This window comes from Malaya genurostris, chromosome 2 (genome assembly GCF_030247185.1).
Source record: "Malaya genurostris strain Urasoe2022 chromosome 2, Malgen_1.1, whole genome shotgun sequence".
In the NCBI taxonomy this organism is placed as follows: domain Eukaryota; kingdom Metazoa; phylum Arthropoda; class Insecta; order Diptera; family Culicidae; genus Malaya; species Malaya genurostris.
The window spans coordinates 347423868-347436984 of record NC_080571.1 but is presented as its reverse complement, the minus strand read 5'-3'; the positions used below and the strand labels follow the sequence as shown (position 1 = coordinate 347436984).

The 13117-nt window shown below is 41.5% G+C and overlaps 1 protein-coding gene across 8 annotated transcripts in view; it reads left to right on the top strand.

The window, feature by feature from the left end:
• LOC131432021 (gamma-aminobutyric acid type B receptor subunit 2) overlaps positions 1-13117 on the top strand; it is a 49172-nt gene that overhangs the window by 22998 nt on the left and 13057 nt on the right. The gene's annotated exons all lie outside the window — the stretch shown is intronic.

The window sequence follows — 13117 nt, the reverse complement described above, 5'->3', positions numbered from 1 at the left end:
GCAAAAGGCAAGGAAAATCTCGTAGTTTTACCTCAGTGCTTCTATATCACAATCTTTTCATTGATTCATTCAAAATTTTTCTAATTTCTTTATGACTCCATTGAACACAATTCATCAACTGGTAAATAATGTCAGAAGTTTTTCTCCTGCCTAGAGTAGTTTTCTAGAACAGTCGTATGCATCTATCATTGAGTCATCTGATAAGCAATAATTTTGATATCCAATTGAGCACGTGGCTCGAAATGACAAATAACTCGTAGCGCGCCAAACGATTTTTTCTGCGATCTAGTATTCTTTTCTTCGGCGGCCCAACACTTATGCAACTCGTTATGCGTCAAACACCTATCAATGATCTAGCAATCATTGGTGACTTTTTCAGTGGAAAATTCCATTGTCCATACAAAATAACTTTATTGGTTTTTCCCACTTTTCCGGTAAGTTTTCCTAATTTTTTTGATGTACGAACCCGGTGGGGGTTAAAACTGATCAAACAAAAAAAAAGCATCTCCATCCGTCCATCCGTTCTTACGTGATGCGATTACAAAGAATGATCTCTGCATTTATATATATATATATATAGATGTATTTTCTGGAAAGGGTGTCCTAAAACCAGTTTTTGTATGAAAACACATATAATATCAATTTATATGAGTTTTTCATGTTCTACAAAGTTTTTCATCATTAAAAACTACACAACTTTCTCAAACATACTATAGACTTCGATGTGCAAAAAAATCATATTTTGTGCCAAGTACCATAGTAATGAATATATACTGAAATCTGATATGACATGAAGTGCACCTTATCATTGCAAATGTCAAGGACAAGGATATTTGAAAAGAACATATTTCGCCTGCAGACGATCGCAGACGAGAAATTCAACCACGGTATGAAAGCTCTTGTCAAGTAGTTTAATATGTAAGTAGTCTCATCTGGACCTTTCTGCGCCTTTTGATGATAGACAAGTTGAAATTTTGTAACTTAGTCCCTATTTTGGCTCTGAACTAAAATAATATTTTTATCTCACTTTTAGGAGGATTAATCCCATAAATCAAATTTGCCAAAAGATGGCGTCTATCATTCTGAACAACTTTGCTGAAGATATTGTACCTCAAAAACCACGTTCCTATCAGTTATCAATTAAGAGCGTGAATATCTGCTTTTGAACCATTGTGCACTGTAGCAAAAAAAAAAAAAGAAGGACTTTTTTGGGGAATTATTTTTTGATCCAAAAAATGGAGTGACCCGAATTTTGTATAAAGCACTTTTTAATATGTATATTTAAGTACAATAAAATGATCAGTTTTAAAGCTTGAAAAATAAAATGGCGGGTTGGCGGCATTTCCGCGAAAGTGCTGCATTTTTGACGGCCAGAAACATAAGTCAAGTAAATCTTGACCAATAGATTCAAAAATTTTACAGAATATTCTCGATAGTTATCTCCACAGTGTTACGTAGGGTTTTTTTTAATTAATTAATTTTCTGTAAAATGGCAGCCCTTTGAAAATAAAACCTCATTTTTTCATCACAAAATTGTTCATAAAAAATATTCACAATTTCCAAAAATCCCTACTTACCTCTGTGGAGATAACTATCGAGAATATTCTGTAAAATTTTTGAATCTATTGGTCAAGATTTACTTGACTTATGTTTCTGGCCGTCAAAAATGCAGCACTTTCGCGGAAATGCCGCCAAGCCGCCAATTTATTTTTCAAGCTTTAAAACTGATCATTTTATTGTACTTAAATATACATATTAAAAAGTGCTTTATACAAAATTCGGATTACTCCATTTTTTTGGATCCCAAAATAAATCCACAAAAAAGTCCTTCTTTTTTATTCTTCAGTGGTGTAACCCCTTAAGTCAACTCTTCGGCACTTAGAAAATTTTCGATTTAAGAAATAAACTGTTCGGATTACACCAGATTTCGAGTCCAAAAATCGATTTTTACAAAATAAACCATTTTTTTTGAGATTACACCAGATCTGGACGTTTCATGCATTTCTAAGATACACCCAAACCTCCGTTTACGTAAACGTTTGTTACGTTACCTCTTTTTACGTAACTCTTTTTACGACTAAAATCCCAAATAACGTAATCTTTTTTTACGTTGAAAATTCCAAATAACGTAAACTTTTTTTTACGAACCTACTTCGTAAAAAGAGGTTTTTGCATACAATGAAAATCGTTTCCGGCTCATTTATATTCCATGGAAATTACTACAATATTGGTATTCTCGGAACGGGATTGATGAGTAGAAGTCGAAAAACGATGTTTGAGGCAGTTCTGAAGTTCAAGATGGCGACTTCCGGTTTATTGATATTCCTTGAAAACCCTTACAATATGGGTATTTTTGGATCGGGTTTGATGAGTACATGTCGGAAAACGATGTTTGAATGTAACGATATGAAGAGGAACTGTTAGTTGCTAATCTAGGTCTGTTAAAAAGTCACCAAAATCATATTAAAATCTAATTGTTTGACTCATTAGTTTTTTGTGATTTACCGGAATGAAATTATGGGGAAACTAATCAACAGTTCAGGGATTGAAATCAGTCAACGAAAACGAAAATAACAATTTTAACAGCAGTTCAAAACTTGAATCTATTCAAATGAATCATATTTACTACAAAACTGAAAATTAAACATTAACATTTCTTTTACCAAAGAATGAAAGTGAAACTATTTACATCGAAGCATTTTCATCAATTTATGTATTTATTTGACAATTCGATTGTAAGTGTCAAGCTAATATTATGAAGAATTTGAAATAAAGTTCCTGAAGTTTATTTGAAACAACTTTCTTCCTAATATTCACTCGTAAAATCCATTCCGATTATATTATTATTAAGTATTCGACAGTAAGTCATAATTACTAAAACAACGTTTACTAAGAACTGTTCTTTAAACCCGTTCCGTTTTTCTACGGGTTTCGAGAAACACCATCTTGAAATTGAGAACCACCTCAAACATATTTTTGCGAAATCTACTCATCAAACCCGTTCAAAAAATACCCATATTGTAAGGGTTTTCAAGGAATATCAATAAACCGGATGTCGCCACCTTGGAAATTGATGCTGCTTAGAACATCCTTTTCCTGTAAATACTCATAATTTTCGTTCCATAACTAACAGATCGGCTGAAAAGTTCGTATCGTTTCTATGAGAGGGCGCCACTAGAATTAAATCGATACCATTTTCAGTTAGTACCAACCTTCAAAAGATACGTGTATAAATTTAACAGCTGTCTGATTATTAGTTTGTGAGATATTGCATTTTGAGTGAAGCTACTTTTGTTATTGTGAAAAAATGGAAAAAAAAGGAATTTCGTGTATTGATGAAACACTACTTTTTGATGAAAAAAAGTGCCGCCGATATCAAAAAATGGTTTGATGATTGTTATCCAGACTCTGCACCGGGCGAAGCAACAATTCGTAAGTGGTTTGCAAAATTTCGTACTGGTCATATGAGCACCGAAGACGATAAACGCAGTGGACGTCCAAAAGAGGCTGTTACCGATGAAAACGTGAAAAAATCCACAAAATGATTTTCAATGACCGTAAAGTGAAGTTGATCGAGATAGCTGACACCCTAAAGATATCAAAGGAACGTGTTGGACATATTATTCACGAATATTTGGAATTGAGAAAGCTTTGTACAAAATGGGTGCCGCGTGAGCTCACAATCGATCAAAAACAACAACGAATTGATGATTCTGAGCAGTGTTTGGAGCTGTTATATCGAAATAAAACCGACTTTTTTCGTCGATATATAACAATGGACGAAACATGGCTCCATCACTTCACTCCGGAGTCCAATCGACAGTCAGCTGAGTGGACTGCACGCGATGAACCGAACCCAAAGCGTGGAAAGACTCAACAATCGGCCGGTAAGGTTATGGCGTCTGTATTTTGGGATTCCCATGGTATAATTTTCATCGACTACCTTTGAAAAAGGGAAAAACCATCAACAGTGACTATTATATAGCGTTATTAGAGCGTTTGAAGGACGAAATTTCAAAAAAACGGCCTCATTTGAAGAAGAAAAAAGTTTTGTTTCATCAAGACAATGCACCGTGTCACAAGTCGATGAAAATCATGCTGAAATTGAACGAATTGGGCTTCGAATTGCTCCCTCATCCACCGTATTCTCCAGATTTGGCCCCCAGTGACTTGTTCCTGTTCTCAGACCTCAAGAGAATGCTCGCTGGTAAAAAATTTAGAAGCAATGAAGAGGTAATCGCTGAAACTGAGGCCTATTTTGAGGCAAAGGACAAATCGTACTACAAAAATGGTATCGAAAAGTTGGAAGATCGCTATAATCGTTGTATCGCCTCTGGTGGCAATTATGTTGAATAATAAAAACGAATTTTGGGAAAAAAATGTGTGTTTCTATTAAACGATACGAACTTTTCAGCCGAACTGTTATCCATATATTATACATATCTAATAATAAATTTACATAAGGAAAACTTTTTTTACGTCATAATTCGATTTACGTAGTCCCGATTATTACGTAAATGGAGGATGTATTTTATTTTTTAATGTGGAACACATTTTTGTTTTCTATATAGGGGTGCAGAAACTAGAAACTCAAGAAAAATACATGTAGAAATGTGGTCAGGTTTTGAACAATTACAGCTCAGTCAATTTTGTATCAATTATTAATATCATGTAACCATTTGAAATATTTCTACGTATTGATTTGAATGTTCATAGCCATGTATTTTTAATAGTATATCATTGAAATGTTGATTAATAGCTAGCACTGTCTTATTTTGCATGCAAAAAATCTCCGGCATACCGGATTTCCCTGCCATAGTCGACGGTTTTGAAGGAGTAAGCGATATATCAAAGGGAAAGCAGCGCTCTGATTGGTCAATCGATGCAAAAGCGAAGCTGTTGGAAGCAGTGATGTCAACCCTACGGATTTATCCGTAGATCAACGGATTTCTGTCTTTTCTACGGATCTACGGATTAATCATATGAAATCTACGGACTTAGCATTATTTTACCAGTAATATCTCTGGTATAAAAGGAAAATAATTAAATATTGTTACATCGTCTGCATATTTTTTTTTGCTTGTCCAATTAAAATTGTAATCATGCATCTATTAGTCATGGATCTGTCATTACTGGAAGCCTGCCTTTGTGGATTAGAGCTTAAAGCTGTTGAGTTTATGTAAATGTACTAGTATAAGTACACTTGGAACCAAATCTACGGATTTGACTTCAACGAAAAGTGACATCACTGGTTGGAAGCACGCGAAGCTATAAATAAAGGGTGATTTTTTAAGAGCTTGAGAACTTTTTTAAACAATAAAACGGATAAAATTTGCAAAATCTCATCGGTTCTTTATTTTAAACGTTAGATTGGTACATGACATTTACTTTTTGAAGATAATTTCATTTAAATGTTGACCGCGGCTGCGTCTTAGGTGGTCCATTCGGAAAGTCCAATTTTGGGCAACTTTTTCGAGCATTTCGGCCGGAATAGCCCGAATTTCTTCGGAAATGTTGTCTTCCAAAGCTGGAATAGTTACTGGCTTATTTCTGTAGACTTTAGACTTGACGTAGCCCCACAAAAAATAGTCTAAAGGCGTCAAATCGCATGATCTTGGTGGCCAACTTACCGGTCCATTTCTTGAGATGAATTGTTCTCCGAAGTTTTCCCTCAAAATGGCCATAGAATCGCGAGCTGTGTGGCATGTAGCGCCATCTTGTTGAAACCACATGTCAACCAAGTTCAGTTCTTCCATTTTTGGCAACAAAAAGTTTGTTAGCATCGAACGATAGCGATCGCCATTCACTGTAACGTTGCGTCCAACAGCATCTTTGAAAAAATACGGTCCAATGATTCCACCAGCGTACAAACCACACCAAACAGTGCATTTTTCGGGATGCATGGGCAGTTCTTGAACGGCTTCTGGTTGCTCTTCACTCCAAATGCGGCAATTTTGCTTATTTACGTAGCCATTCAACCAGAAATGAGCCTCATCGCTGAACAAAATTTGTCGATAAAAAAGCGGATTTTCCGAATGGACCACCTAAGACGCAGCCGCGGTCAACATTTAAATGAAATTATCTTCAAAAAGTAAATGTCATGTACCAATCTAACGTTTAAAATAAAGAACCGATGAGATTTTGCAAATTTTATGCGTTTTATTGTTTAAAAAAGTTCTCAAGCTCTTAAAAAATCACCCTTTATAAGCAAAATTATAGCTAACGTTTCAGTCCTACACGTAGCTTGCTAGAGGTAGGTTGTTGCTAGACAGCAAGACAAAAAGTGCCATAAAACGATTTGAAGCTTTGATTGCTATGCCCTGATCTTGTGTCATGAAAGATTGGATGAAATCCCTTATGTCGTTTCGCCTGAGAAATTGACAACTACCCCAGGGTAAATTTTGAGTGCATAAGATTAATTTCGTATTTATATGAGATGAACTCGATTGATAATGAGAAAAAGTTTATCGCTTCAACCGAAATCGCAGAATGGTAGTAATGGATGGTAGAGTAACGCTATAAAAATAACTACTTGCATACAAAATTTGAACACAAGCTTGGCGAAAAGAAGCTTAAATATCGATATCAGTATCGCAAGCTTGTATGAACATATAATTGCATACATTTGGGAATTTGATGTAATTTCGTCGGCTAAAAAACAAATACAAATCATGACAAATATAGTCTATATTTTGGGTTCGCGTGTTCGGTGTTGGTTCATAATAAAGACTAAGCAGACTCTCGTGCATTTGTGGGTTCAAAAGTGTGACGATTAATTGAAAATGCCGATGATTAGAAATTTTGGTTGCCTTGTTCCACAACAATAGCTCGAACAGCCCCATGAGGCTTATCCTTGTAGTTTTTTATTTAGTTTTGAGGTTTTTGTCGTGAATACGACTTACTTTACTATGGGGTGCCTTCTCAAAATTAGCCATATGGAAGAATGGGCAGAACTTAATCGTGAATATCTCGACTTGTATTAATGGTAGCAACATAATTCTTTCACCATTTCATCAAAAATATGATCAGGAATTTGGGATAATATTTTGAACAGTGTGAGATAACCACAAACAACTCAAAAATTAAGTTTTCTCAAAATGTCAAAATAATGCGGAAAACTCTTTGCTTTCGCTTGGGTTTTTCGCGCAAGGACGACGATTTTGAGGTAGTCAGGCACATATCTTCAACTGAATGCGTATAAAAGGGGAACCGTGGTGAAAATCGATCATTTCTTTTCGTGCGTTCGATGGGAGCAGACGTCGTGGGAGTTAAACCATCAACCAGCAGCGACGGAGAGAGCGCCTTCTGCGTGGTTAAAACCTCAAACGCTCAGGTAGCAACTTTCATTCGCTTGCTGGCCTTTAAGGCGACCAGACTGCCATCGCGAGAGTTAAACCATCAACCAGCAGCGACGGAGAGAGCGCCTTCTGCGTGGTTAAAACCTCAAACGCTCAGGTAGCAATTTTCATTCGCTTGCTGGCCTTTAAGGCGACCAGACTGCCATCGCGAGAGTTAAACCATCAACCAGCAGCGACGGAGAGAGCGCCTTCTGCGTGGTTAAAACCTCAAACGCTCAGGTAGCAACTTTCATTCGCTTGCTGGCCTTCAAGGCGACCAGACTGCCATCGCGAGAGTTAAACCATCAACCAGCAGCGACGGAGAGAGCGCCTTCTGCGTGGTTAAAACCTCAAACGCTCAGGTAGCAACTTTCATTCGCTTGCTGGCCTTCGAGGCGACCAGACTGCCATCGCGAGAGTTAAACCATCAACCAGCAGCGACGGAGAGAGCACCTTTTGCGTGGTTAAAACCTCAAACGCTCAGGTAGCAACTTTCATTCGCTTGCTGGCCTTCAAGGCGACCAGACTGCCATCGCGAGAGTTAAACCATCAACCAGCAGCGACGGAGAGAGCGCCTTCTGCGTGGTTAAAACCTCAAACGCTCAGGTAGCAACTTTCATTCGCTTGCTGGCCTTCAAGGCGACCAGACTGCCATCGCGAGAGTTAAACCATCAACCAGCAGCGACGGAGAGAGCACCTTTTGCGTGGTTAAAACCTCAAACGCTCAGGTAGCAACTTTCATTCGCTTGCTGGCCTTCAAGGCGACCAGACTGCCATCGCGAGAGTTAAACCATCAACCAGCAGCGACGGAGAGAGCGCCTTCTGCGTGGTTAAAACCTCAAACGCTCAGGTAGCAACTTTCATTCGCTTGCTGGCCTTCAAGGCGACCAGACTGCCATCGCGAGAGTTAAACCATCAACCAGCAGCGACGGAGAGAGCACCTTTTGCGTGGTTAAAACCTCAAACGCTCAGGTAGCAACTTTCATTCGCTTGCTGGCCTTCAAGGCGACCAGACTGCCATCGCGAGAGTTAAACCATCAACCAGCAGCGACGGAGAGAGCACCTTTTGCGTGGTTAAAACCTCAAACGCTCAGGTAGCAACTTTCATTCGCTTGCTGGCCTTCAAGGCGACCAGACTGCCATCGCGAGAGTTAAACCATCAACCAGCAGCGACGGAGAGAGCGCCTTCTGCGTGGTTAAAACCTCAAACGCTCAGGTAGCAATTTTCATTCGCTTGCTGGCCTTTAAGGCGACCAGACTGCCATCGCGAGAGTTAAACCATCAACCAGCAGCGACGGAGAGAGCGCCTTCTGCGTGGTTAAAACCTCAAACGCTCAGGTAGCAACTTTCATTCGCTTGCTGGCCTTCAAGGCGACCAGACTGCCATCGCGAGAGTTAAACCATCAACCAGCAGCGACGGAGAGAGCACCTTTTGCGTGGTTAAAACCTCAAACGCTCAGGTAGCAACTTTCATTCGCTTGCTGGCCTTCAAGGCGACCAGACTGCCATCGCGAGAGTTAAACCATCAACCAGCAGCGACGGAGAGAGCGCCTTCTGCGTGGTTAAAACCTCAAACGCTCAGGTAGCAATTTTCATTCGCTTGCTGGCCTTTAAGGCGACCAGACTGCCATCGCGAGAGTTAAACCATCAACCAGCAGCGACGGAGAGAGCGCCTTCTGCGTGGTTAAAACCTCAAACGCTCAGGTAGCAACTTTCATTCGCTTGCTGGCCTTCAAGGCGAGCAGACTGCCATCGCGAGAGTTAAACCATCAACCAGCAGCGACGGAGAGAGCGCCTTCTGCGTGGTTAAAACCTCAAACGCTCAGGTAGCAACTTTCATTCGCTTGCTGGCCTTCAAGGCGACCAGACTGCCATCGCGAGAGTTAAACCATCAACCAGCAGCGACGGAGAGAGCGCCTTCTGCGTGGTTAAAACCTCAAACGCTCAGGTAGCAACTTTCATTCGCTTGCTGGCCTTCAAGGCGAGCAGACTGCCATCGCGAGAGTTAAACCATCAACCAGCAGCGACGGAGAGAGCACCTTTTGCGTGGTTAAAACCTCAAACGCTCAGGTAGCAACTTTCATTCGCTTGCTGGCCTTCAAGGCGACCAGACTGCCATCGCGAGAGTTAAACCATCAACCAGCAGCGACGGAGAGAGCGCCTTCTGCGTGGTTAAAACCTCAAACGCTCAGGTAGCAACTTTCATTCGCTTGCTGGCCTTCAAGGCGAGCAGACTGCCATCGCGAGAGTTAAACCATCAACCAGCAGCGACGGAGAGAGCACCTTTTGCGTGGTTAAAACCTCAAACGCTCAGGTAGCAACTTTCATTCGCTTGCTGGCCTTCAAGGCGACCAGACTGCCATCGCGAGAGTTAAACCATCAACCAGCAGCGACGGAGAGAGCGCCTTCTGCGTGGTTAAAACCTCAAACGCTCAGGTAGCAACTTTCATTCGCTTGCTGGCCTTCAAGGCGAGCAGACTGCCATCGCGAGAGTTAAACCATCAACCAGCAGCGACGGAGAGAGCGCCTTCTGCGTGGTTAAAACCTCAAACGCTCAGGTAGCAACTTTCATTCGCTTGCTGGCCTTCAAGGCGACCAGACTGCCATCGCGAGAGTTAAACCATCAACCAGCAGCGACGGAGAGAGCGCCTTCTGCGTGGTTAAAACCTCAAACGCTCAGGTAGCAACTTTCATTCGCTTGCTGGCCTTCAAGGCGACCAGACTGCCATCGCGAGAGTTAAACCATCAACCAGCAGCGACGGAGAGAGCGCCTTCTGCGTGGTTAAAACCTCAAACGCTCAGGTAGCAACTTTCATTCGCTTGCTGGCCTTCAAGGCGACCAGACTGCCATCGCGAGAGTTAAACCATCAACCAGCAGCGACGGAGAGAGCACCTTTTGCGTGGTTAAAACCTCAAACGCTCAGGTAGCAACTTTCATTCGCTTGCTGGCCTTCAAGGCGACCAGACTGCCATCGCGAGAGTTAAACCATCAACCAGCAGCGACGGAGAGAGCACCTTTTGCGTGGTTAAAACCTCAAACGCTCAGGTAGCAACTTTCATTCGCTTGCTGGCCTTCAAGGCGACCAGACTGCCATCGCGAGAGTTAAACCATCAACCAGCAGCGACGGAGAGAGCGCCTTCTGCGTGGTTAAAACCTCAAACGCTCAGGTAGCAACTTTCATTCGCTTGCTGGCCTTCAAGGCGACCAGACTGCCATCGCGAGAGTTAAACCATCAACCAGCAGCGACGGAGAGAGCACCTTTTGCGTGGTTAAAACCTCAAACGCTCAGGTAGCAACTTTCATTCGCTTGCTGGCCTTCAAGGCGACCAGACTGCCATCGCGAGAGTTAAACCATCAACCAGCAGCGACGGAGAGAGCACCTTTTGCGTGGTTAAAACCTCAAACGCTCAGGTAGCAATTTTCATTCGCTTGCTGGCCTTTAAGGCGACCAGACTGCCATCGCGAGAGTTAAACCATCAACCAGCAGCGACGGAGAGAGCGCCTTCTGCGTGGTTAAAACCTCAAACGCTCAGGTAGCAACTTTCATTCGCTTGCTGGCCTTCAAGGCGACCAGACTGCCATCGCGAGAGTTAAACCATCAACCAGCAGCGACGGAGAGAGCACCTTTTGCGTGGTTAAAACCTCAAACGCTCAGGTAGCAACTTTCATTCGCTTGCTGGCCTTCAAGGCGACCAGACTGCCATCGCGAGAGTTAAACCATCAACCAGCAGCGACGGAGAGAGCGCCTTCTGCGTGGTTAAAACCTCAAACGCTCAGGTAGCAACTTTCATTCGCTTGCTGGCCTTCAAGGCGACCAGACTGCCATCGCGAGAGTTAAACCATCAACCAGCAGCGACGGAGAGAGCACCTTTTGCGTGGTTAAAACCTCAAACGCTCAGGTAGCAACTTTCATTCGCTTGCTGGCCTTCAAGGCGACCAGACTGCCATCGCGAGAGTTAAACCATCAACCAGCAGCGACGGAGAGAGCACCTTTTGCGTGGTTAAAACCTCAAACGCTCAGGTAGCAACTTTCATTCGCTTGCTGGCCTTCAAGGCGACCAGACTGCCATCGCGAGAGTTAAACCATCAACCAGCAGCGACGGAGAGAGCGCCTTCTGCGTGGTTAAAACCTCAAACGCTCAGGTAGCAACTTTCATTCGCTTGCTGGCCTTCAAGGCGACCAGACTGCCATCGCGAGAGTTAAACCATCAACCAGCAGCGACGGAGAGAGCACCTTTTGCGTGGTTAAAACCTCAAACGCTCAGGTAGCAACTTTCATTCGCTTGCTGGCCTTCAAGGCGACCAGACTGCCATCGCGAGAGTTAAACCATCAACCAGCAGCGACGGAGAGAGCACCTTTTGCGTGGTTAAAACCTCAAACGCTCAGGTAGCAATTTTCATTCGCTTGCTGGCCTTCAAGGCGACCAGACTGCCATCGTGGGAGTTAAACCATCAGCGACGGAGAGAGCACCTGCCATCATTTGGTTTTCGGTAGTCGTAACGAGAAGTTCAATTTTCAGATTTTAGTTCCGCAATATAGGTTTAGAATTCAGAGCCTGTGTGCTGAAACTGGATTCTGGAACTGTATTCCGGAACTAATTTGAGTTTCGAACTTGCAATTCTAGAATTGAAACTGGATTCTGAGTCTGTTATTGGTTCTAAATTTAGTTCTTGAACTCAGGATCCAGTTATTTATTCCAGACTTCTTCTATTCGGTTCTTTTTAGAACCATAATAATACTCCTAAAGAATTATGCGGAAATTTACTTTACTGTACTCTATAAAACCCATTCTGGTAGTCATGGCGAAAAATCGTCTTCATGTTTTAGAGCTTAGTTCTGGAATATGGGTTTAGAAATCAGAGTCTGCGTGCTGAACTAACTCAAATCGTCACCATTTTTTTATTATAAAGAACTATACTGCTTATTTCATAGTATTTAAGTGCGTTTCAGAATGTTTAATGTAACTAATCTGTAATTTAGTCTAGGCGCATCGTTTAAATTTCTAGTAATGAAAGAGGGGAAAGTTGCACAATTCAAACAATCGATGAACTACCAATTCGAATTGGGAAGCATAAATAAAGTGTGTCATATTCGTATTCACGACATCCAGTTATGTCTCTGACATTACACACCCGTACTTTTTTAAGCGAATTTCCGAAGTTACGTGGTTTTTTTTGCGCGATACGTATCTCCCGCGCAAAAAAGAGACTTCAGTGTATTGTAAGGGGTATCAAGGAACATCGATAAACCGAAGCTCGCTATCTTGGAATTCTAAACGACACAAGTTACGTAAAAAGAGGTAACGATCGAAACGATGGTTTGGGTGTACCAAAGAACAGCTTGCTACACACGTTTTTTCTAACATTATTTTATACATAACGATTTTTAGTTTGTTAGCGATTAAAAACTAGTTCCGATTAGTCCAAACATGAACGTAAGCCTGAGTTACTGACAGTTCACTAGGTAAACCAAATTTATCCGACTGGAAGTTGTTGTGGGTTCGAGTTCCATCTCTGGATTAGATTTTTCATTATTTTTAAATCGGATAGTTCTTTGAACACGGATGATTAGATAAACTAAGTTCAAAGCGACTTAATACGTCATAACAAATCAAATATAGTAAATTAGATTTGTTGGATCTGCACTATATTCGGCTTCCAGTTCGCTAACCACATGTTGAATAGAACATTATTTATAAATTATTTCCCTGGCATCACTCCCAGTCCCATTTGCGATATCAATCCAAATACCAATCATCGAACGATTTTCAATTGTAAT